Source organism: Taeniopygia guttata, chromosome Z (assembly GCF_048771995.1).
Source record: "Taeniopygia guttata chromosome Z, bTaeGut7.mat, whole genome shotgun sequence".
Taxonomy (NCBI): domain Eukaryota; kingdom Metazoa; phylum Chordata; class Aves; order Passeriformes; family Estrildidae; genus Taeniopygia; species Taeniopygia guttata.
The window spans coordinates 51,700,985-51,723,011 of NC_133063.1; the positions used below are offsets into that span (position 1 = coordinate 51,700,985).

General features: G+C 38.6%; 1 protein-coding gene across 3 annotated transcripts in view; it reads left to right on the forward strand.

Moving 5' to 3' along the window:
• GHR (growth hormone receptor) overlaps positions 1-22,027 on the forward strand; it is a 147,890-nt gene that overhangs the window by 8,888 nt on the left and 116,975 nt on the right. The window contains exon 1 of one of the 3 annotated variants that reach the window (XM_072921680.1): positions 1,602-1,744. The exons of 1 other annotated variant lie outside the window; for it this stretch is intronic. The gene's annotated coding sequence lies outside the window, so the exon portion shown is untranslated. Of the gene's footprint in view, positions 1-1,601; positions 1,745-6,981; positions 7,109-22,027 lie in introns of those variants that run through there. One more of the 3 variants, XM_030257950.4, reaches the window with a different exon arrangement.

A 22,027-nucleotide genomic window follows, 5' to 3' on the forward strand; every position in this document is an offset into this window, starting at 1 on the left:
TTAAGGTTTGGCACAAACACATTTCTACTGTTTCTCACACCACTTTACCTCAGGGACCAGTGTTGCCACTGTTCTGCAGCAAAACACACAGAAAAAAACACTCTGGCAGATGCAACCTGGTTTCCAGCAAGCCCATCCAGGTCAGGTGCCTCCTGGTCTCACTGTGAAGACCAGGGCTGCTGGGCAGTACAAATACCCGCCACCCCACAGATCTCTGAGTCCCAGAAGCTTGTTGGGTTCAATGCAAACCCATGTGAACACCTGGACTTGGCTGGGCTCTAACACAGTGCTGAGTCCAGCAACAAGCCAGAGGCTGGGAGAGCAATGCTGATTTCTTCAGGGCTGGCCCCTAAAGAAAACATTATCTACTACTTTTTTTCCTGGGAAGACACAGTCTATACTCCTATTTATTGTACCCAAGTCTTAGCAGTTTCTGGCTTCTAGGAGGAAGTGCTGTCGAATGCAGCACCAAGGCACGTGCTAGGCTTTGCATTTGCACTGTGCTGTGCTATGCTAAAGGCAAAAAGTCCATCCAAAGCACCAAGGAGAGCACAGACTTGCATGGTAGTTTCTCTGTGAAAGGCAGATGAGGTCCAAACTTGTTGTTAAACTAGAGCTAATAAAGAGTATTTTTGACCTGGTGGAGACACTTGTGGTGCTTTGAACCGCATGCTCTCTGAGCTATACATCCCTCACACAGTCATGGAGACCTTTCTTTTCGATCTGTAGATTTTAGAATTTGTGGCCACATACTCTGAATTTATTTATCTAATTTATGTGCTAAGAATAACCATTCAAAAGTGCCTAGATTCCTCCACAGGCTGCTATAGAGAATTTAGACTCCTGAATTTATGTGTTGGGTATCAAGCAATCAAAGCAATTGAAAGTAGATAGTGTATGTGTTTAGCAGAATAAGGTCCAAATCACACTATTACCCTGTATTCTATTACTCAGAAAATTACTTCAGAAATACTTATCTAAAATTTACTAGAAAATAAATGCAATGTTGAAAGGAAATTTCAGTTCACTGTTCTCCTCACTGGAGATGTTCTTCAGTTCAAAGTAAATGGAAGTATATATACTTTATAGCTACCAAAGCACTCAGTGTGGACAGGGACTTGTCTGAAAGAAGAGTCCTCACTTGGCACCTGTTGAGAAAGAGGGAAAATGAACAGCTGAACCAGACCTCATTTACATGCAAGATGTGCAATAACTTTGAATACTTCTATTAAAGAAAAAAAAAAAAAAAAAACCAAATTACAAAGTTGAAGTGATTGAAGGACTGCAAGCCATGTCTGGAAACTTCCAGAAATGAAATCTTTGACAAATATTCCTACAGGCAAATGTTGCTCTGATTGTGGCTGCAGCCAGAAATAGGAAGGTAGAAGACCTTGAGACAAGTAAAAATCCTAGCCAATATTGTCAATTTTTGAAGGGTAAAGTCATATTTCCTGCACAAGTGAAGCACAGAAGTAGTCTCCCAGAAGGCCCAAAAGAGCTCACAGGCTGAAGACCAACAGCAGCTGGAAAATTTCTCTGGCAATGATGACAGATGTGGGTAGGAAGGCAGCAGGAGTGGTGGTAGAGTTGAAGAACAGCAACACAAATAACAAAAGCTGCCTTTTACCAGGAAATGCATGCCCTGGAGTTCCACATACTGCAGAGACTGACTATTTCAGATACTTCTTAGCTTGGATAAGGATGTTATTCTATGTTTGGACTGCTGCCATGGACATGTGAGAAGGTCAGTAATATTGACATAACTTTGTAGAATAATTTTTTGTCTCTGACTAATTTATTGTTTTATTGTGTTTCTTTATCCTCTTATTAAAGTGATGTTTGTTCAAATCACTTTGACTGGTACAGGTACTTCTTATTCTTCTATGCCTTATTTCTCAGGTTTCTGAGAGAGAATCTTAAAGCACAGATTTTTAAGCTTTCAGAAGGAAATGACAGAACTTGTATTGGCTTCTTGTAAGTGTTAATGAGCACAGCCAGTTTATGATTCATACTGCCTAGCCAGCCATAAGCTTCCAGTCCATCTTTACCTTCCATGACAAGACCTGGAGTTGAGTTCAACAGCTTGCTGAATTATTTCTTTATGCTTTTCGAAACTCTTACTGCACAGATTGTACACTTCTCAGAGAAGATCTGAGCAGCTGCAGCGTGTAGTGCCAGTCTGAGCTGTATTTGTCATTGTAGTACTTTCCCCTGCATTTGTAACTGCCTTCCTGGCTGTGTGGGTTTGTGGCTCCATCCAAACCCACTGAAATCAATATAAAGGCTTTATGACTGGTGGGATTTGGATCTCATTTTTCAGGCTGGAAACCAGTTGGTCAAATATCCATGAAAATCATAAGTACCTGCATAATACCTACTATTATTACTACTATTACCTACTAAATTAAGATTAATTAATCTAAAGGAAGATAGATGTCTTTCTAATGAAAGGGTTAAGTAATCCTTTTGCAATACTCCTTCATGGCTTTGTATTGCATCTAAACGACATTCCCTGGCTCACTTAATCACCATTTACATTACATTGAACCTCTACTATGGATGTAGTTAAAGGAAAACATGCCAAATTTGAATATCCAACCAAACAGAAACAATAATATATGGAGGAAACGAAGTTCTGAAATAAGGAAACAATATAGGGGCAGTAATATTGTTGATCAGCTATTGTTGTTAATAGCAAATGTAGTGAACACGTTCAACTTGATTTAAAGAGTGCACATGATGATCCCAAAGGACAGCAGCAAGAACAACTGTTCATCTCTTCATTTCAGATTGAATCCCTGCTATTAACATAATTGTTACAGGGTGTTGCTTACCAGTCTCCCCTCAACAGTATTGACAGATGCTATGAAAATTCCCAAGGATAAAACCTGGTTTAGCTCATGTTAAGGTAAGGGAGTATTTGCCTTACAGCATATTAATCTTGTGGAAATTATTAGATTTGTCTGTACACGCTCTTGTAGCATCTGAATTCCATTGAAATATCATCAGAAGCATCACTAAAAGGGGAGATAAGTCACGGAATGTGGACATTTGTAACTGCATTTCAAATCTCACATGTATGATTTTTCATTGCCTTCTTTTGCACTGACTTCTAGGTTCTGAAACATAGATCTAGATTTGTATGGGAGACTGACAAAAAAAGCTCACTGCCTGTTATCCCTAAGGGAAAAGAAGGTTCGGTTCTTGCAGTGCTGTGTTTTTCTTGTGGGGAAGCAGGCTTACTGTAAAATTGAAACTAGGAATACCAAGAAAAAGATTGATATAGAGATTCCAGGGAATGAAGATGCTGCATGAATGTGGGAGAGTTCCAGGATATGGGAACCATAAAAAAATAAAAAAGGGAAACCTAGATGTTATGATGGGCAAAGGAGAAGAAATGTGGATGGATAAGAGCACCAAGAAAACAAATGAACAGTGACAATTGATATTTAAGTTGTAGGCTAGCCAGACTATGCATATTCTGAATAAGAAACAGGAGGGGAATGCATGGACAGGTTGAGAATAGGATGGCATCAGTGAAAAGAATGGCAGAGGCATAAGGGTTTTCTCTTACCATGTCTTTTAGTGCCAAGGAATACAAATAAAAGGGATCTGTTTGTTTGTTTTTCTTTCACTAGCAAGACAGAAAGGCTGATATTCCCACCATGCTTCCTCTGGGAAAAAAAAAAAAAGAAAAAAAAAACACATAAAACTGGACCTCTTGAAATTTGTTTGAAGAATCAGTTTCAAAAAGAATCTCTCTAGCAAATGGTTGCAAGCCAGTTTCTTAATATACTCATTTTACACAGCTTTTGAAGGTCATTCATCAGCAAGTTATAAGACTATTACTGTATTAATCCACTAGTTGATTTCTGAAAATTAATTTCACTGACTTGCAAGACTAGGCACTCAAACCTCTTGAAGCTTTAATTCACAGGTTCATCCTAATATTTTTCCCTGTAGTTGACATAGGTATGACATCTGAGCTTTATCTGAAAAGAACTACTAACTTCTCTGGAGTGTGTTTTGGAGTTGGGGATGGTTTTGTTTTTCGTTTTGTTTGTTTGTTTATAATTTTTATTTTCCTGTCAAAAGCTGTTTGTATTCATGTCTTAAAATAAGCTAAACATTCTCTGTATTATTTTAACCAGTTTTAAAGGCACATTATGTATGTGCCATCCAACAAAATCCCTAATGCAACAGTCCCCATTCAACAGCCAGTCATGTGCTTTCTTTCTCATACAACTTTCTGTGCTTCCAGCTGAAAACTTAAAGATTTATTTATGGAATTTATTAAATTAAAGATTTATTTTGTGCTCTGAACTTTACTGTTCACTTGAGAAGCCATATTTAGCATGGGCACCCATAAAGGAGAAGTGTTGCTGTGCTGCTGTATTTTTTGTGAACAGCATTTTATAGAGATAATGCCTAGAATCTCTCACAACTCTCCAAAAAATCCCAGTTTGCCCAATCTTGATCTTATTATCAGCAATAAATCAGGTTTTCCATCTCTTTTTACTCAGGAAATATTACTGTGGTACAGTCATGAAACTGATGCTACTGCTACCTTGCAAATTTCCCCAGTCCTTTCAATAGTGTTCAAAACTGCACCATGAAGTTGGTGCTCCTGTGCAAATCTTTATACTGGAGCCCTGAAATCTCTGCCTTGCTTCTGCTTTTAAAATCTACCTCTAGAGGGAACAAAGTGACTAAATGGTTTAATCTTGAAAATTATTGCTGTAGCCAGAGTTGATTTATTGCCTAGCTTCAGGTTACAGTGTGGTTCAGTTTGAATGCAAATATTATAAATGTCCAGTAATCAGTTTTCAAGATGTGCTAGAAGTGCTGAGGACTTTAACCTACAGTCCTCAGCTGCTTCTTTAGGGTCATCTTGTCTTTACCAATCTTGTCTGTGTATTTATTTATGCCTCTCTAGTTAGTCATTGATTTATAATGACAGTGCAGTGGGAGAAGCTGTCTCTCACTGCCAAGTGCATATTCTCTGCCTGGAGCCCAAGCAATCATAAGAGGAAACAACCCAACAAAATCACAATTATTCTTTTTGGTCATTTCTCAAACGATGGACTGATTGTCTTTCTAACCTCTTTTTGGAATCAGATGTACCTTCTTGGTCTTTTGCCAGTAAATGCAAGGGAAATGAAATCTTTCTTCTGAGTACAGAATATATCAGCTGCCTTTTGAAACAAGTATGATAAGGTGGAAAATTAACCAACACCTTCAGTAATATTTTGGACTACAAAACACTTATGGCCAGTTCCTGAATTATAAACTCCTTCCTCTGCAGCTTTCAGTAAGAAATTCAGAACAGGTTCTAACTCATGTTTAGATGTTCTAGCTCCTGCAGTTATTAAGCGTCTCTCCACAGGCAGGAGGGATAAACAAATCTGTACGGGGATGAAACTTTTTAAATCTCACCCTCTGGAGACCTCACTTCCCATCTACAAGCAGGGACAAGGGACGTCAGTGTATCAGAAATGTATTCCTCAAGAGGATAAGTGCACTGAAGAATGTCAGGCATTTGCACTTTGACACTACAGCTGTGTCAGTGCCGGACACAGACCACGGTACGGAGGCTTCGCAACAAAAATGTCAAAAAACTTACTGTGTCGGGGTGACTGTGTGATAGGGAATAGTTTGTCTTGGCCCATGCTTCTGAAATTTCCTTAGGCATTAATGATGTCTGAGGGGCATCAGAGCTGTAAGCACAGTAATTATTTCCTTCAGATAGAGAAGAACTGAGAGCCTATTTGTGTGCAGAGATGAGCATAGCTCTGAAAGCCAGAAAAAATCATGCAGAACCCAAAAAAATGGAAAATGAATGGTAGTACCAACTGATCACAGACAGTAATGAGGGTTTCAGTAAGCTGAGAAACCAAGAATTACTGTAGTGCAAACAACTCTTCAGTACAAAGACAAGTACATTTTGTGTAAAGGCCTGACTCTGAGGCATCTGGAGAGAATGCAGTCTTTGAAGATTGCCTAAGAAATAAGTGCTCAAAGTTCACAGGCTGACTTAATCAAAGCAAGTCATCCATTAAGACCTCCTTCACATCCCAAGTGCTTTGTATCACAAGGTATATCTCCTCTCTGCACACAGAAAATAAGGCCTTTTTCCTATGATTTTGTTAGTGATGAGGAATTCTATAAAAAATGACCATCAGAAAGCCATTTATGCCTCATTTTTATGCTAGCTTTGGATTTTTTTGGTGGGTTCTGTGATTTGTTTGGTTTGTTTTCTATCTGAGGACAGGATGTGTTATTTACTAACAAGTTAATTTTCAATATCCATTCTGCTTCACTTCCTGAATCTTGACTAGTCTTGACTGGTCAGGGAGGATGAAAAGATCTCTTGCACTGGCAGAACAAAGGCACTCTGCATAGAACATCCTACAGTGAAATCTTCTGTTCCCTAGATCTCAGATGCTGATGTCCAGAGCAAAATTCTGTTACTGGTGGTGTGGGGCATGAGTGTGATAGGACTCACTTCCCAGGCTACCCAACCTTTGGGAAAGGAGGAAGAGTGAACTGAATGACTCAGCCTAGAAGAGTCAAATCCAAATATAATAATTGTCAAAGTTAAACAGCCAGCATAAGCACATGAACCTTCTAAGGCCTTTTTCTTTTCCAGGGGAAATCACTCTATTAACTGTACTCACACTGTTAGTGGAAGAGATGGTATAGGATCATCATGGGGAATAGCTTCTGGTAGGGAAAAAGAGGGATGAACAAGTGACTAGCTGGAGGGACCTAAAGGGACGAAGGCCTTTTTTCAAATGGCCTTGAGGTGCCTTGGTCACAAGACAGAGTCTGGCAGGCATAAACTCATTCTAGTCCCAGACTCTGCCCCGACTACAATCACAGGTCATGTCACAAACCCTGGTGACCTGGGAGGTCTGCTGATATTTATCATCCCAGCAAACAGTACACTTGCCAGCACAATGAATTAAGCAGCTCTGGGGTACAGTTGCAACACAGTAGGCACATTAACTTATTATGAAATAAGCAGAATGTTATAGAATACCACAGAAGATCAGCAGAGGATACACAGGACCAACATCCCCTTTGTTCCTGCAGGCAGGATTACCAGGTAAAGGCATACCTTTAGTAAGTTTTGCTGCTTCCAACACTTACAGGTACATATCTGTTCTAACTGCCTTGTTTAACTAGTTTTGAGTCCCTGATTTGCGTGAGTCCTACCTTAAGGGGCAATTTTTGTTGCTTATGAAACAGTGAGGAGGAAAATGAGTATTGTGATGGTCACAGCAGCAATTTGTTTCTGGTCTCCCAAGCTGCATTTCACATTCAATAGAAGTTTCATGGATTTTTCCTTTGAAAAAGAGGGGAGCCTCACCTATCTCAAGGATGACAGTTTGATTTAGAAAAGGAATGAAACCCCAGCTGTAGTAGTTAGCTGAAGTCAGCTGTTCTGCTGCCTATAAATGGCCAGGACTGATAAATAAATAGCTAGAGTGCACAAATAATGGAAACATTACTCTTAATAGATCAAAGCATTACAAAATGTGTTGTTAGGCTACATTATGGGAACTTGGAAGAATTTTTTTTTTTTAATTATAAGTAAATATAAGAGGCATTGTTGGGATGGGGACAAGAACAGCTCAGTATTCTAAAAGGGAGTTAAAAAGCAGTGAGAGATATAGCAGCAAAGGAAATTTCCACATCTCATTTCTTAAGGAATTTCTATTATATCTCTAGAGAAGGCAAGAAGATGTAGTAACCAAGGACTAAGCTGGCAGCCTTCGGAAGGAGAAAGAACAAAAGGTTGAGATAGAGAAGAAAAAGGAGAGCTTAAATATCAAAAATGGTAAAAAAGACAATTATCATATCAAATTTTTACTTTGGAGTAGAGTGATACAACACAGGATAAGGTGGCACATGACTGAATGCTGCAAACAGTCTAGGAAGTATAAAGGAAAAGTGATCTCTCTCTTACTACTGAGGGGCAAGCTGATCCTTTTCTCCATTTTGAGACAACAGGAGATATCCAGGCCATTACAGCAGGAAAAAGGACTAAGAAATTCAGTGCAACTACTCCACTGCTATCAGTAAAAACCAAGTCATTCTCATCTGTTGTAATCAAGTGTAATTAAGTAAAAAAATAGCAAGTACACATCAGGCTTATTCTGTTAGCACTGGGTGTTGTTTTAGACCTGTATTTCCAGTTTTATTGGCTTGAAATGCTTTGAAAGAGGTCATTTCAGTCTGTGACCCAGGATACTACAGATGCTTATTATTCCTATTTTAACAAAATCACGAGGTCTAGTAATAAAATGGCAAAAGAAAATAAGCAGTAAAACTAACTAATAGCATTTGTTATCTCATTCTGGTATTAATGAAAGTACAGTTTAACACCAATGTTGCTTTTTTGTCTAGTTTAATGACATATTTTCTCATTGGACTAAAATTTTACTTTTGTAACAATTATCATGGTAACAATCATTGTCTTCATTTTGCTGGGAAAAAGAGTGTGATGACTACCACCCTATCTACCACAGATGGGGATTAGACTGCTATATAAAATATTGTGTATATTTGTAAATTTAGTTATTTTGTTTGAAAAATTAATTTTAAAATTTACTTGAAGACTTAGTAGATATTATGCAAATGAGACTGTCACAAAAGTTTTGTTTGTTTTCCCTCTTGTCCTAAAGCCCTGTGATTTCAGAGCTCACAACAGCTCTCAGCCCTGCTTTGATTATCAGACACCAAGAACATTCTTGGAGCTGGCTTTCTCAGACCAGACCCCGTAAGGTGTGGAAAGGGAGCCCAAATGTTGGCAAGCAAGGACCCATCCAATTATCTATCTCATGAAGTAAATGTCTCAGTGCTCAGTGTAATACCTCTGTGTAGTGGCTGTTCTGCCTGGATTCTGTTGCTGCATTTGTTGCTACAGCTGCTGTGGATAGCAAAGCCCTCATGAGTACGTGAAGGGCCTGGCCCTTATTTGAACTTGGCAGATAAGGAACAGCCAATATTTTAAACTTCAGGGTTCAGAACAGGAACTATCTCCTAGCATTAAGGATGTACAGATTTTATTTTAATGATGTAAAAGAACAAGTCAATTTAGAATAACATTAAACTTTTGTTTGTAATAAATACCTTCCCTGTCTCCTTTCCTCTAGCATACTTATTCAGATGGCTATTTCTATCAGGTATATATAAAAAAATTTCAAGACAATAAATAAATAAATCCAAAGAGTGAGGAAGGGAAGCTAGTTTCCCCCACTTGGGGGAAGGAGTTAACTGATTTCCTGTAACAGAAAAGCCTGCGAGTCCAAGGTACTGCAATCATGGATGCAGAGGCAAGTAACAGCACCAGTTATGAGATAACATGGTCTTCCTCCAGAAAATAGTTGAAACTTATAGTTCAGTTACAAAAGTGTTCTGGGAATGATTATAAGGACTCTCAGACTCTGAAAACATTAACCTGAACTGAAGCAGAGCTGTGCAGCTGAAAGCAGGGAAGAAAAGAGGTGGGATCTGAAAAGGCTGGCAAAGATTTGGAAAGAGTGTTAATATACACAAATATTAATGTTTTTCTCTTACCTAAAGAGACTCCATAGTCTTGATGTATGAAGTAGCATCTGAAAGGAACAATTGATACAATGAGCATTGCTGCTCTAGTAATTTTTATTCCAACTCTGTATTCCTGAACTGCGACCTCCAACAGATGTGTCTGAATGAGGCAAGGGGAGGTTGTAGATCACTAGCTGGGAGGAAAACTCCCAAGAATTTACACAAAGCACTATTTAAAAGCTGAGTGCATTGACTCAAAGAGAGTTTTTGGTTGGGTTACACAGACAGAAAACTGGTAGATGTTTGGATAGAGTACAACAAAAAACCTTTGTTTTCATGCTATTAGGTTTTAAGTTATGGAAATTAATAATTAGAGACAGCTCAAGTAGGCAGATGATCATGTCTACATCTATACTACTAAGTGAAACAGAAGCAGTCACTGATGGGCAATGCCCACACTTACATAGCTTTTGGCCATGGTTTCCTCTGGGCCCCCATCCAGCACTAGTATAGTATAATTATTATTTCTATAGCTAGAATTGTGTGAAAGCTCAGGTTTCAGTCTGCCAGACCAGTGTTTTCATAGGGTAAAACTGCACAAATGTGCTGCAAACCCCTGACATGTACCATGTTGACTACCCAGGGATTCAGACACTGCTGGGACAGTGCTGGGACAGTCTAAGAGCAAGGAGCCAGCTCCAGTGGTTTAGTCATCTCTGTACTTTCTACTGTAAACAGTTCCCAGCCAGTGCTATTCCCCTGGTGTTATTCAGGACTTGCTGACTCAGGTCAAAATTATGCCAAAGAGTGTGTTAGGTGATGGGGATGATACAGGGCCCAGTGAGAGATCTCATTGCCAGGTTTTATTTTTTTGTTACATTGAAATTACCTTCACTAAAGAGAGAAGATGGGATTTGGTAGAAGAGGAGTACAAGGGATGACTGGATGCAGCTTTTCAGCAATGCTTAGGGGATGAAGGTAGATAGGTACATGTACTCCTCCTGGCACTGCTCCTACTCCTATCCTACTCCTCAGCATGGACAGGTTTCCCATCTTTCCCTACAGCAGTGGCCTCTCTTCGGCAGCAATCACCAGCTCCACCAGCACCCTAGTGACAGTGGCTTGCTCTAAAGAAGGGACAACGGGCAGAAGGATGGATCAGACATGGGACTTTGTACAGAGATAAGGCAGTATTAATGACACAAAAAAGAAAATTCACAGAACAGTGTGTATCACCCACTAAAACACATGACCTGGACCTTTTAGTCTCTGACAAACCTCAGCAGAACCCAAGGTGGGGCTTGATTGCTGGGAGCTTCCCAAAAACTGAGCACTTTGCTCACACTAGCTTCAGCAAGAGGACCCTGCCAGGACTAATGTGGATTTCAGATTTTGTGACTTCAGAGCAGCCAGATCTAATATATGGTGGCCAGGTATCTGTATTTCATTGCTTGAACCAAAATCACAGGCCTAGGACTTTGGTAGCAGACCTAAGGTGATAACTGATCTTCAAATGGGCAGCTTTTGAATTACTGAATTACGTTCTTAGAAGTTCAGTTCACAGGAAATTTCAAAATGTTCAGGTTTTAGTCCGAATCAAAACAAAGCAAACAAAAAAGGAGTAAAAAAAATATTTGCATTGAACTGGAAATTCTCGTTTTAGGGCAAGTCAGCAGCAGGATTATTAGGCAAATGAAGTAAAAAGCAGCAAGTGAATCTCCATTTCTATTAGAATTGACTGTTGATTTTATCAGTCTCTGACCTGAGAGGTGACTAAGCAGCTTTCTAAAATCAAAGTCAAAGCAAAGAGGCAATAATGTAACTATCAATATACCAAGGGAAAGAATTGGGAAAGAAGCAAGTAATTTCAGGTGAAGGACAATTTTAACTCATAAAGAAAAGGATTTTCACTGGCCAAGATTGTATTTAAGCATGAAATGCAATGAATACTAATAACCACAAGAAAAGCTGAGTTTTGATGCTCCTATCTCAAGATTCATTGCTTAAAATGGGCACTGAGAGAGTTTGAGCTGTTTAGATGACACAAGAGCTGGAAACTATGGATCCCTGTATATAAACTGCAGAGCATATGTTGAAGAATATCCATTTTCCCTCTCTAGTTGAGTAAGAAGTTTTGAGTCAATGGTGTGCACCTGTATCTCATGACTCCTAGTTGTCAGGATGTATGTAGCTTCTTTATGTAATATTATGTGTTGGAGATGCCTCCGTTTCACTTTTCAGCAGTTATTCAAAACTTCCCACACTGTTCTGGTTTTTCTGTCTCTAAACTTCATTAAAATCATCAGGTGTGAGGGAAAAAATAATGAGGCAGTGCCAACATATAAGCAGATATACAGTCATGACAATATTTTGTTGAGACTGAAATATATACATACTAAAGACAGTAATCCTACTATTGTAATCCTTACCTGCCTGAGCCATCCCATTCTTCCCAACTATTTCTCCACTGTAGATAAATGGATGGGGCTTGATAGTTTCAGTCCTGTAGGCAGCTATGAGCTGCCACTTCTTTTGCAGGATAAGATAAACAGTGTCTGTGCTGCAAAAGTAACAGAACTTACACTTTTTAATGAGATGCGTCTCCAGAATTACAAACTTCCCTCACATTTCCCTATCCTTAGGTAAGTTAATGATTTGTTTCATATATTAAATTAAATTTCTAGGATACAACAGGAATACTCCAGTGCTTCTCTTATGGAGACGCTTTGACCAGGCTTGGATTGATCTGAGAGTGAGGTCAGAGGCAAGCAGACCTTCAACCCTGAGTCCACAGCCATGGCTGCTCCCCTCCTCATCATGTCAGGCCAATGTCTGCACTACGAGTTACAGCTGAAAACTACTAATTCAAAATTATAAAAGTGGAAGATTGAATTTATGAAAATGGGAAACAGCCGTTTTGTGGCAGTTTTGTGACAGTTTTCTCACTAGAGCACAGCTTCCGGGGTTGAAGTCATTAGTGTTCCTGTTAAACAGCAAGTAGCACAACTCTCAACATAACAGGGACCTCCTCTTGGCTATGTCAACTATTTTATTGGATTATTTCTGCATAGGCTATTTCTAGCTGTAGCCTGTGTCAGAGGTTTGGACTGGCTGGGTATCCAAGTATCTGTTTACAAGCATCAGGATGGATGGAATGTAATCAAGTACAGTCAAAGGCAACTAAGGCAACTGGAAAGGACACATCTGTTGGTGCTCCACTTCAGGGCTAGAATTGTGATTAAAAACAACAAAATCAACACTAGGTAAACGTTACTGCCATTGTCTGAAGCCATTTAAATATTGCAATTGCAAGTGACTTCAAGGCTGCTGTCTAAACTCCGCTAGAATCAAGTAAACAATGAAAAATAAAAGCACAATATAAATTAGAATTTTGATAAAAAAACTCTTTTACCTGTTTGTCTATTTGGTCTTTCTGATAATAACATAAAAATACTGTAAAAATCTTTGAAGAAAAAGAATAAGGGAAAATCTATATGTTTGGATTTGATTTTCTATACCATGTGTTCACTCTGTATGACTGCTTGTCTGTGAACAGTTTGGATACATAAACCAAATTTGAACAAATTTAATTTAAAATATTGTGTGCATTGGGGAGGAATATGACAAGCTAAGTTGAAATCATGAGGAGATACAAGAAATCAACAAGAGCAGTAAGGATACCTAAAATATGACCACGAAAAAGACTTTACTGGTAAACAGTTACAAGTAAGATAACTACATAGTAGGGCAATCTAGCATTAAAGGACATAGCCCTGCACTGATGCTGAACTCCAGACAAATGAGAAAGCTGGACTCATCAAAAGCCTGTGGATGATGGTGAAAGAAGAGGAGGACTCAGCTGTGTCTGTCAGTAGACTAAACCACATGAACAGAGAATAGGTAGTGGAAGCCTTTATCATGAACAAATGACAAATCATTTAACACCCAATGCACAGAAGCAGAGTCCCAAGAGAGCTTAACTATCCAAAGAATGAGTAGGAAAGGAAACAGGAGGACATGGATAAATTAACAAGCTCTATTCTGAAAAGCATTGTTCGCCACTTCTATTTCTGTGTTAAAACAGAGAGAGGAGAGGATCTTCTGGATATGTTTCTGTACTACTGAAAAGTACCAGAGAAAAGTAGCTGTTTGAGAAAAGAATGATGAAAGGTGACTTGGAGACAGTGACTGAAATCATAAAGTATATATTGTCAGGAAGAAAATAGAAGAAAAGGAGACAATCATAGACTTGAAGTAGACAACTTTCACAAATTCAAGAAAAGGAAAAAGTAATTAAGTTGTAGCAGAAAACATAAGCTATTCTTATCAGAAGGGGAAAGTATTGAGAGTGAGATTAGTTGAGGTAAGCCAGAAACTTTTACTTGATCTCAAACTCACGAAGTTCCATCTGAAAAGTAGAAATCAGGTCAAATTTTTAAACATATAAAATAACAGTATGTGTATGATCCAATCAGGAGATAAAGGCATAAACCAAACACAGAGCTTGAAGACACTTCAAAAGGAAACAAGCATTAAAGATAACAAAAAGAAAAGAAAATTATGATTGCTTTTCCTGATTATTTGTGTGACTGAAGGCAAGGAAATGACACAAAAGATGATCCCAAGAAGATTGGAATATTTAAAACCTTTTTTGCATATGACAAAAAAAAGCTGCTGACACCTCATTAACATAATTACATAATTAACATTTATGAAAAGAAGTTAAGTATTCAATTTAAAACAGTGTCAGGAGAGCATTATGGAATGTTCTCAAGTCAGCCAGACTGGACAGACTTTGGCCTGGGATATTTCAAGAATGAGGTGAATTCTTCAGATTAGCAATTACTTGAGAATCTGTCAAAATTGGCTAAAAGATGTAAGTCTGAGAAAGGACAAAAGCAACAGCTGCCTTATACAATAAGAGGGGAGAAAGTAGATGAAGAAGAGGCTGGCAATATTAAACTAATCAGTCTAACTTCAACTCAGAAAAAAAAAACAACCCAGAAATAAATCTAAAGCAAATCTAGAATTAAGTAAACTCTTTGCAAATGCTTTCAATGAAAAGCAATAGCATAAAAACTAATTTGGCAATATGTATAATTTTAGACCCGTTTTCTTTACTTTGATACTCTCATATCACAAAGTTACAGGACCTTTGTTTGTTCTGACTTTATTCAACCTTTTTTTAACAATCTGGATAACAGCCTTAAAAAGCAGATGAGACAAAGTTGAAAAGAAGTGCAAACATGAATGTATTGAAAGACACAATTCAATTTCAGTATTCTCCTGAGAAATTACAGTGGTGGAATGAAAAATGGATTAAATTCTACATGATGGACTTAGGTGGAAATAATCAAATTTATTGCTCTGATTTATAAATAGCAGCATAGCCTTCAAGCCCTTCGCTTCTGAGCACTATTAGAATGTCATGTAGAGACCTTGGTCCCTTTGGGGCATTATACCTCAGAAGAAACATGGAACAAATGGAGAAATTCCAAAACTGTACATGATTAGAAGCAGAGAGAATGTGATCCATGATGAAAGATTTTAAAAATAGAGATCCTTTGGCCTAGGACAAAGACAAAACTCCAGAGTACATGGCAATTATTTTCAAACACAGAAGAGAATAATCTGATCACGATTTTCAGTGTTGATGGAAGAATACTTGAATTTAAATTTTAGCAAAATAGTAAGTGGTAGGCATTATGGAAAGCATTCTAGTAATAAATGTGTGGCTATCTGACACAGGTAGCTTTAGCAGGTAAAGAGGTCTTTTCCACTCAGATATTTAGAAAGCTAGTCAAGAAAATACCAAGAATTAGGAAATTAAAGTAAATCCTGCTTTTGGATACATGAATGAACTACACTATGAGTAGCTAACTCATAGCTTTCACCTATATTTGACCTCTCAGTAATTCAAGTGTGGTAACCATGTCAAAAAAATGACATGTCAAACATGTCAAACCGATGATGAGCAGATGGGGTGTTCTGGTGTAGTAGCTACTTCTCAATTTGAGTCTCCACTAATGAAAGGAAGTAGTCATCAGACCCTGCTTAGAGTGAAGTCACCTATTTTCCTGGAATACAGGTTTATATTTAGCTTGCCCCAGATCCCATGATGTAATCAGGAGCTGTATAAGAACACTGCTGTTCTCAGGACCCCTGCTCTTTGGCCTCCCCAAGATATACGGTATGCATCATATGGCTATCATCTGAAGTAAAATATTGTTATGCAACTCCATTAACCAAGGGAGGTGGGAGACTCACCAAACTGGATGACTCTTGAGGTCATTTCTGTGTCCATCAGTACAGTTACGAGCACCAAGCATCATCAAAGTACAGGCACACAAGATGAAGAATTTGAGATAATCATATGCAGCAATTTCACCCAGGCAGTGATTGAGGGCTAGAGGATCATATATTGTGTGGATGGACAGCCAAAACACTTTGTGTGAAAGGAATGGAAAGTTCATGGGAGGACCTCACGGAGGAGAAGAACTTGCCATGTTACACCAAAAGTGTGCATAGATCTGCATTTTGACTGTAAGGTGGTAATGGCTCCATTAAGGTTACTGATGGAACAATTATCAGTGTAATCAGATCTGCAAAAAAGACTCTATAATAGGGAAAACAGGGAACTACAGACTTGTGGGTCTGACTTTTACACCTGATTAGATGGATGATACAGAGAGGAGCTGGGAAGCATGTGAACAAACAGTCTTTCTGAAGGGTCAAAATGCTTCCATGATCTTAGGAACTTTCATGCACATACAAATATTTTGCTTTGAGAGAAACTTCCCTGTGAGTATTTGAATTAAAAAAAAATGCAAGCAGGATTTTCCAATATTGGTATTACAATTTACTCAAAATAGTGAACTGTTGTAAAAACCCAGGCTCTCCAGATAATGGTTAATGTTATCCTAGACACAAGCACACCCATTATGTAGAGATGGTCACAGCACGTATTTGATCAGTCTGTCCATCTCAAATCCCTTATTGTCACAAATGCTTAAGATCTGTCAACTAAAGACCTTAAGCTGAAACATAAATTAAAGGACGCTGCTGTTCCTGGAACTAGCAGACTTATGAAAAAAAGAAAATTATTGTCAGGCTTTGTTCAAATTCTTTGACTAGCCCCAGAAATTTAAGAATCATCCTTTATACACTGTGACCTTGACCAAATTGTTGTCTATTGTCTTTTGCATGGTAGCACTACTGTTTAAGCGTAAAGTAAATTGAAGTACACAAATAATCAAACATGGTGTCTGTTCCGACTTCTGTGTTCTCATTTCTACCTTAATCTAAGAGACAAAAAAGCTTGAAAGCAGGAACATGTAGCAAAAGTTGCAGAAAAATGCTCATGAAACATCGTTAGACACTGAATATATGCTTGGATCACTAAAATGTAAAATACTTGGAGATGTGAATTGGTTAGGTCTCTAACATGTTAGAATTTAGGAATTCAAACATAGGAAAGCAACAAAGAAAGCCTTGTTTGAAGTGTCTAAACCTTTGGGACACTTGGACAAAAGCACTTTAGGCAGAAGCTTTACCAGACCCCTAATCTTGCTCATTGGCAGAAGGAAATGGAGGACAGTGTGGACAAATAGGTGCAGAAAGTGGTTTCAGGCTCTGGATTCTGGATTCCAGCGTTGCAATATGTGCCTAGTCACAGTCTTCAATAAACACTTGACAGACTAAGGATAGGACTCAGTTAAGATCCAGAGGGCAACAATAGCACATTCACAAAATAATACACATATACACATAATATGTATATACATATACATCTTATAAAATGGACTGATGTTTTTCACTCTTCATTTGGAGAAGTTCTTCTGGCTAGTGTAACATCTAAGATACAGGACACCCTGCGTAGTGCTGGAAACAGGCCAGGACCAGCTTTGATATTTCTTGCATGAAAAAAAAAGAGCAGTGAATATATCAGTTGAACCAAAACCTTCATCTCTACAGTCCTCCATCTCCCTACTTCAGAAAAAAAGCAAGCAAAATACCACAATATACACCTTTCCCAGTGAATCAGAAAGTCAATGTATTCATTACATGGCCAGAAAGGTCTTTGTTTTATATTAGCTGTAGATAATGACATGATAGATGACTTAGAAACAACAGAGAGAGCAAGAGACCTCAGGCTGTGGCAGAGTGTTTCTTCTTTTTTTGCTTTCTTGCTTTGCCTGTGCCTTCTTATCCTCCATGCATGCTCACATTGATTCATTGTTGATTAGTTCCTAAGAGAAAATTTTCTGTTTCCACAGATATTTATTGGTTAGGTAATTATTCTGTTTTCATATAAAGTATCTGGGGGAGCTTTGCTCTGTAGCTTTAAAGGAAGTAACCCAGACAACCCACAAACTAAATTTTTCCACATATTCAGAGGCTGAGAACAGAACTGCTATTAAATATTGTTTTTACTTTTATATACAGCAAGCACTGTGCATTCTTAGCTCTTGGTACGAGTCTGATCATGGTTGGAATATGCATTTTATTAGTGTGGTTTCTTTTTGTGGCAAGCAATCGTGTGTCATGGTACTTTTTTTTCTGCAAGTCTACTTACGATGGAAATTTAGATTAAAAGACAGCTTCTCTTCTTTCAGCTATTCCTTATTTCTTACATGAATAAAGAACATTAAGAAGGTGAAGGAAGGAAAGAAGAAAAATTAATTTTCCCCTGCACAGAATTTTGACTTGCTATTATCCTAAAAACAAATATTTTTATGGAAAACACAGTAAACATCTAAATGACTGATTTACTCTTTATGAAGGTTATCACCTAAGTTTCACACACTGCCAGTGGACTTTCTTTCCTCTTAAGTTTTCTAAAAGCATGACATAAAGGGGGAAACACTTATTCATCTGAATCACTCTCTAGCTAATTTTCAAAAGACCAACATGCTCCTTTCACATTCATCCTTCTTTATTACCATCTAGATAAGATCAGTGGAGATTAATTAGAAAAAGGTGTGTTGTAACCATGTAAAACTATGGACTCATAATCCATGTGCTTGGGGGACAGTAATCTATACCTGTCCTGTTTAATATTGGCATCAATGACCTGGAGGAGGTACTGTGTACTCTCGACAAGTTTGCAGATAACACCAAACTGGAGGGATTGGTCAATAAGCCCAAGGGCAGAGCTGTCTTACAGCAGGACCTAGACAGGCTGGGCAAGCGGGCTGATGGCACCTGTGAGAAATTCTGCCAGGACAAATGCAAAATCCTGCCCTGGGCGGAAAAAAGCCCATGAGATGGTACAGAGAGATATTGCCAAACTTGAGTGACCCAGTGAAGCACTACTAGGATGCCCAGATCAGGAGTTGGAGCACCAGCCCAGAGACAAAGGGCATAAAGAGAACTGAGGAGTTCAGAGTGGAGAAGGAAGAAACCTCTTGCCCCACAGGACAGTGCAGCAGTGAAGCAGGTTGCCCCAAGATGCTGTGCAGCCTCCAGAAATGAAAGGTTTTGAAACCCAACTGGGTAAAGCCCAGCAAGATTTGTCCTCTTCACTAACCCTGCATTGAGCTGGAGGTTGGACTGGGGAGCTCCTGAGATCCCTTTCTAATTGTGCACTTTCTGTGTTAATGATTGTGTTAAACAAGAAGCCAAGAAAATAAGACAACAGAGTTAAACTGCATTTATGACTGCAGAATATTAACAATATTTTTATTCAATCTGTCTTCTGCATTATTTCATGCAGTTTTGAAAAAGAAAAACTCTTTTTGTAATTAGTGTAAGTAGGTTTTCACTCAAGAGAACCATCTATGCTCACTTTAACCTCAAATCATAAGGAATTTTAAACTACTCAGACTAAACTACCTTTTTTCAGGCCTCATGTAAAAGCTCTGCAGGTAAAGCAGTATCAACTAAGAGTGCATTTTGCACTATTATATTAGCAAAAAGCCCAACAACAAAATGTCACTTTGTTTGCTTTCAATACAAACTGCTAGACAAAGAAACCCCTTTATTTTTTAGCACGGATCTTGCATGTGTACCCCATTAGATTGATCCAGAAATACATAAATTAACATTGTTTTTGCTGACTATGGACAACTACTGCCTGCTAAATCAAGCCACGGGGGTTTGGCTGGCAGACTTTACCAACACAGCTGCCTTTACATTGTGAAAGCTCAGATTTTAGCTAATCCTTACAGTAGGCATTCACTGGCAACCAAGTTCTGGCAGAAATTACAAACAGCACATGCTTTAGACACTTAGAAGTGAAGAAAGCTCTTTCAGATGAATTATCATGAACTGAGCTGTTGGAATCCTATTTGACACCCTGTTGATAAACACTGCATTATACACTATTGTAAACAGAGAGCAAAACCAGACTCAGATATCATTTTGACTTCTGCACTTGGTTCCAGAGCATCCTGCTCAGGAAGGATTGAACTTCCAACACACTGGAGAGAAGTGAAGCAGCAACTGCATGCGGAGAGAAAAGGGTAGGTGTAGGCCTCCCTATAGGATATTATGTCGGAGCAAATGGTCAGAATTCAGGTGTCTTTACTGAATGTCCTCAAGCCAGACTTGCTTTTCCAGGCATTTTAATGAGATTGGATGGAATATGGAAGAGTGATAATACAGCATAAACCAAAAAGTGAAGAACATGGGTATGGACAAAATTATACATAGTTTTAAAAGTAGATGTTCCCTAATGATGTATAAAAATTACAACCAATTTCTATATTGTTGCCGAGATAAGATTCTTGCTTCATAAAGATACCAGTCTTGGGTTCTTTACTGCTAATTTATCTGGGAGATTAAACTACTACCACAGACTACCAGTACTAAATCTAGTAAATAGTTTCATATACCCTGAAATCCTCCAGAGAAACTGAGAATAATAGTTACCAAAAGAAAGACTTTTTTAAAATTTTAGTAAGAGACAAGCCAAAAGACCACTGGCCATTTATTATGCTATTTCTTTGTATTGGAGTGACTGAGAAAATTCGAAGTATTTATCCTACACACAAGTGACATACAGCCTTGTGCTTCCATAAATCCAAGGTAAAGTGTAGATAATGTGGAAACTCCACTCTCCACTCCACTCTTACCTGTCTTTCCAGCCCCCCAACACCATCACAAACTTTCTGACTGAAAATTACTTTGTCTGCTTTTGCCCAAATCTGGTCTTGTTAGCAGTGTATCGTGTTAGTCCCAATGAAACTAAACTGCCTATCATGTGAAGAAATAAAAAGGTTTATCTAGGATAGAGAAAGTCCAGGCAGCTGTAAACCTAGAATACATAATCAACCTATGGATTTATTGTTATCCAAGTTTTTTGTACATATAATGAGGGAGCAATAAATTATTTTCTCTGGTTTATCCATGTGGTATTTTACATGTTCAGCTCTCACTGCTACTTAGTTAATGTAAACCAGTTTGTCATAGTTTCAGATGTTACTATGTTATAGGAGTGTTGTATTTAACAAACCCCATACACATTTCTGGACCTGGAATCTTCTTTTATCACAGTGCTTCAACCACAAAACTATAGGGCCAGGATCAGATCTGTGGTTGCAATTTCTAACACAATGAGTTATTAATCATGTTTTGCCATAGCTTCAGCGCCAAGAGGTAAGAATAAAAGGCCCAAATAACAACCACTAATTTGGCAGCACAGGCACCTCCCAGGAAATATGGGTGTGCATTCCCTGACAAGTAGTAAGAAGTGGAACTTAATCTCCTTTGCACATATATTAATGCAAAGAGCATGGTACTGTTCAATACTGTTTAAAAAAATCTGTTCCTTCTGTGATTTTGAATGAGGAAATGGAAGAGATGGTTCTGGCGTAGGAATAAGGAAGATGAATCTGTGTGTCTCCATTTAAAACCTCAAAAGCAATACTTTCATCATATACTTATCAATATATGAGATTGTTAATTCCCTTAAGTCAACTGGAAACTGATGAGGTCAAATCTCACAGTCCATCTCACCTCTGATATGTCTTTGGCCCCCTGGAATCACTTTCTTTCTTTGTTCTGGGCACAGCAAGCCTGGATCAACACACAGCTGAATACAGATCACTTGCTGCTTGCAGGTCAGTCTTTGAGGAACACCAGCTTCCTTAAGCAGCTCCCAATCTGGGAGCACCTGGTTCACTAGCAAGGAAATGCAGCACCGACCTGAGCAGCCAGAGGCGCCAGGAACTGTTGCCAGGCATTTACAGTCAAACACCTTCCATATGCCTGCACTGCTATTCCTGTACACCAAACACATCAGAAAGCTCGAGTGAGACACAATTCTCTTCTATTCCCAGTTCATTTCAGAGCGGGCTATGTGCCTTACGGAACGATTGTGAAACTCTTACAACACTGATATGTGGGGGTGTTGTCCCACCTTTGTTTTACGAGAAGCCAGATGCTGAGCCATTTTGAAGGTGGGGCCACACACGTGACAGGGGGCCTGCAAGGGCCTTAAAGATCAATAATGTGTCACCTTTGCACATGC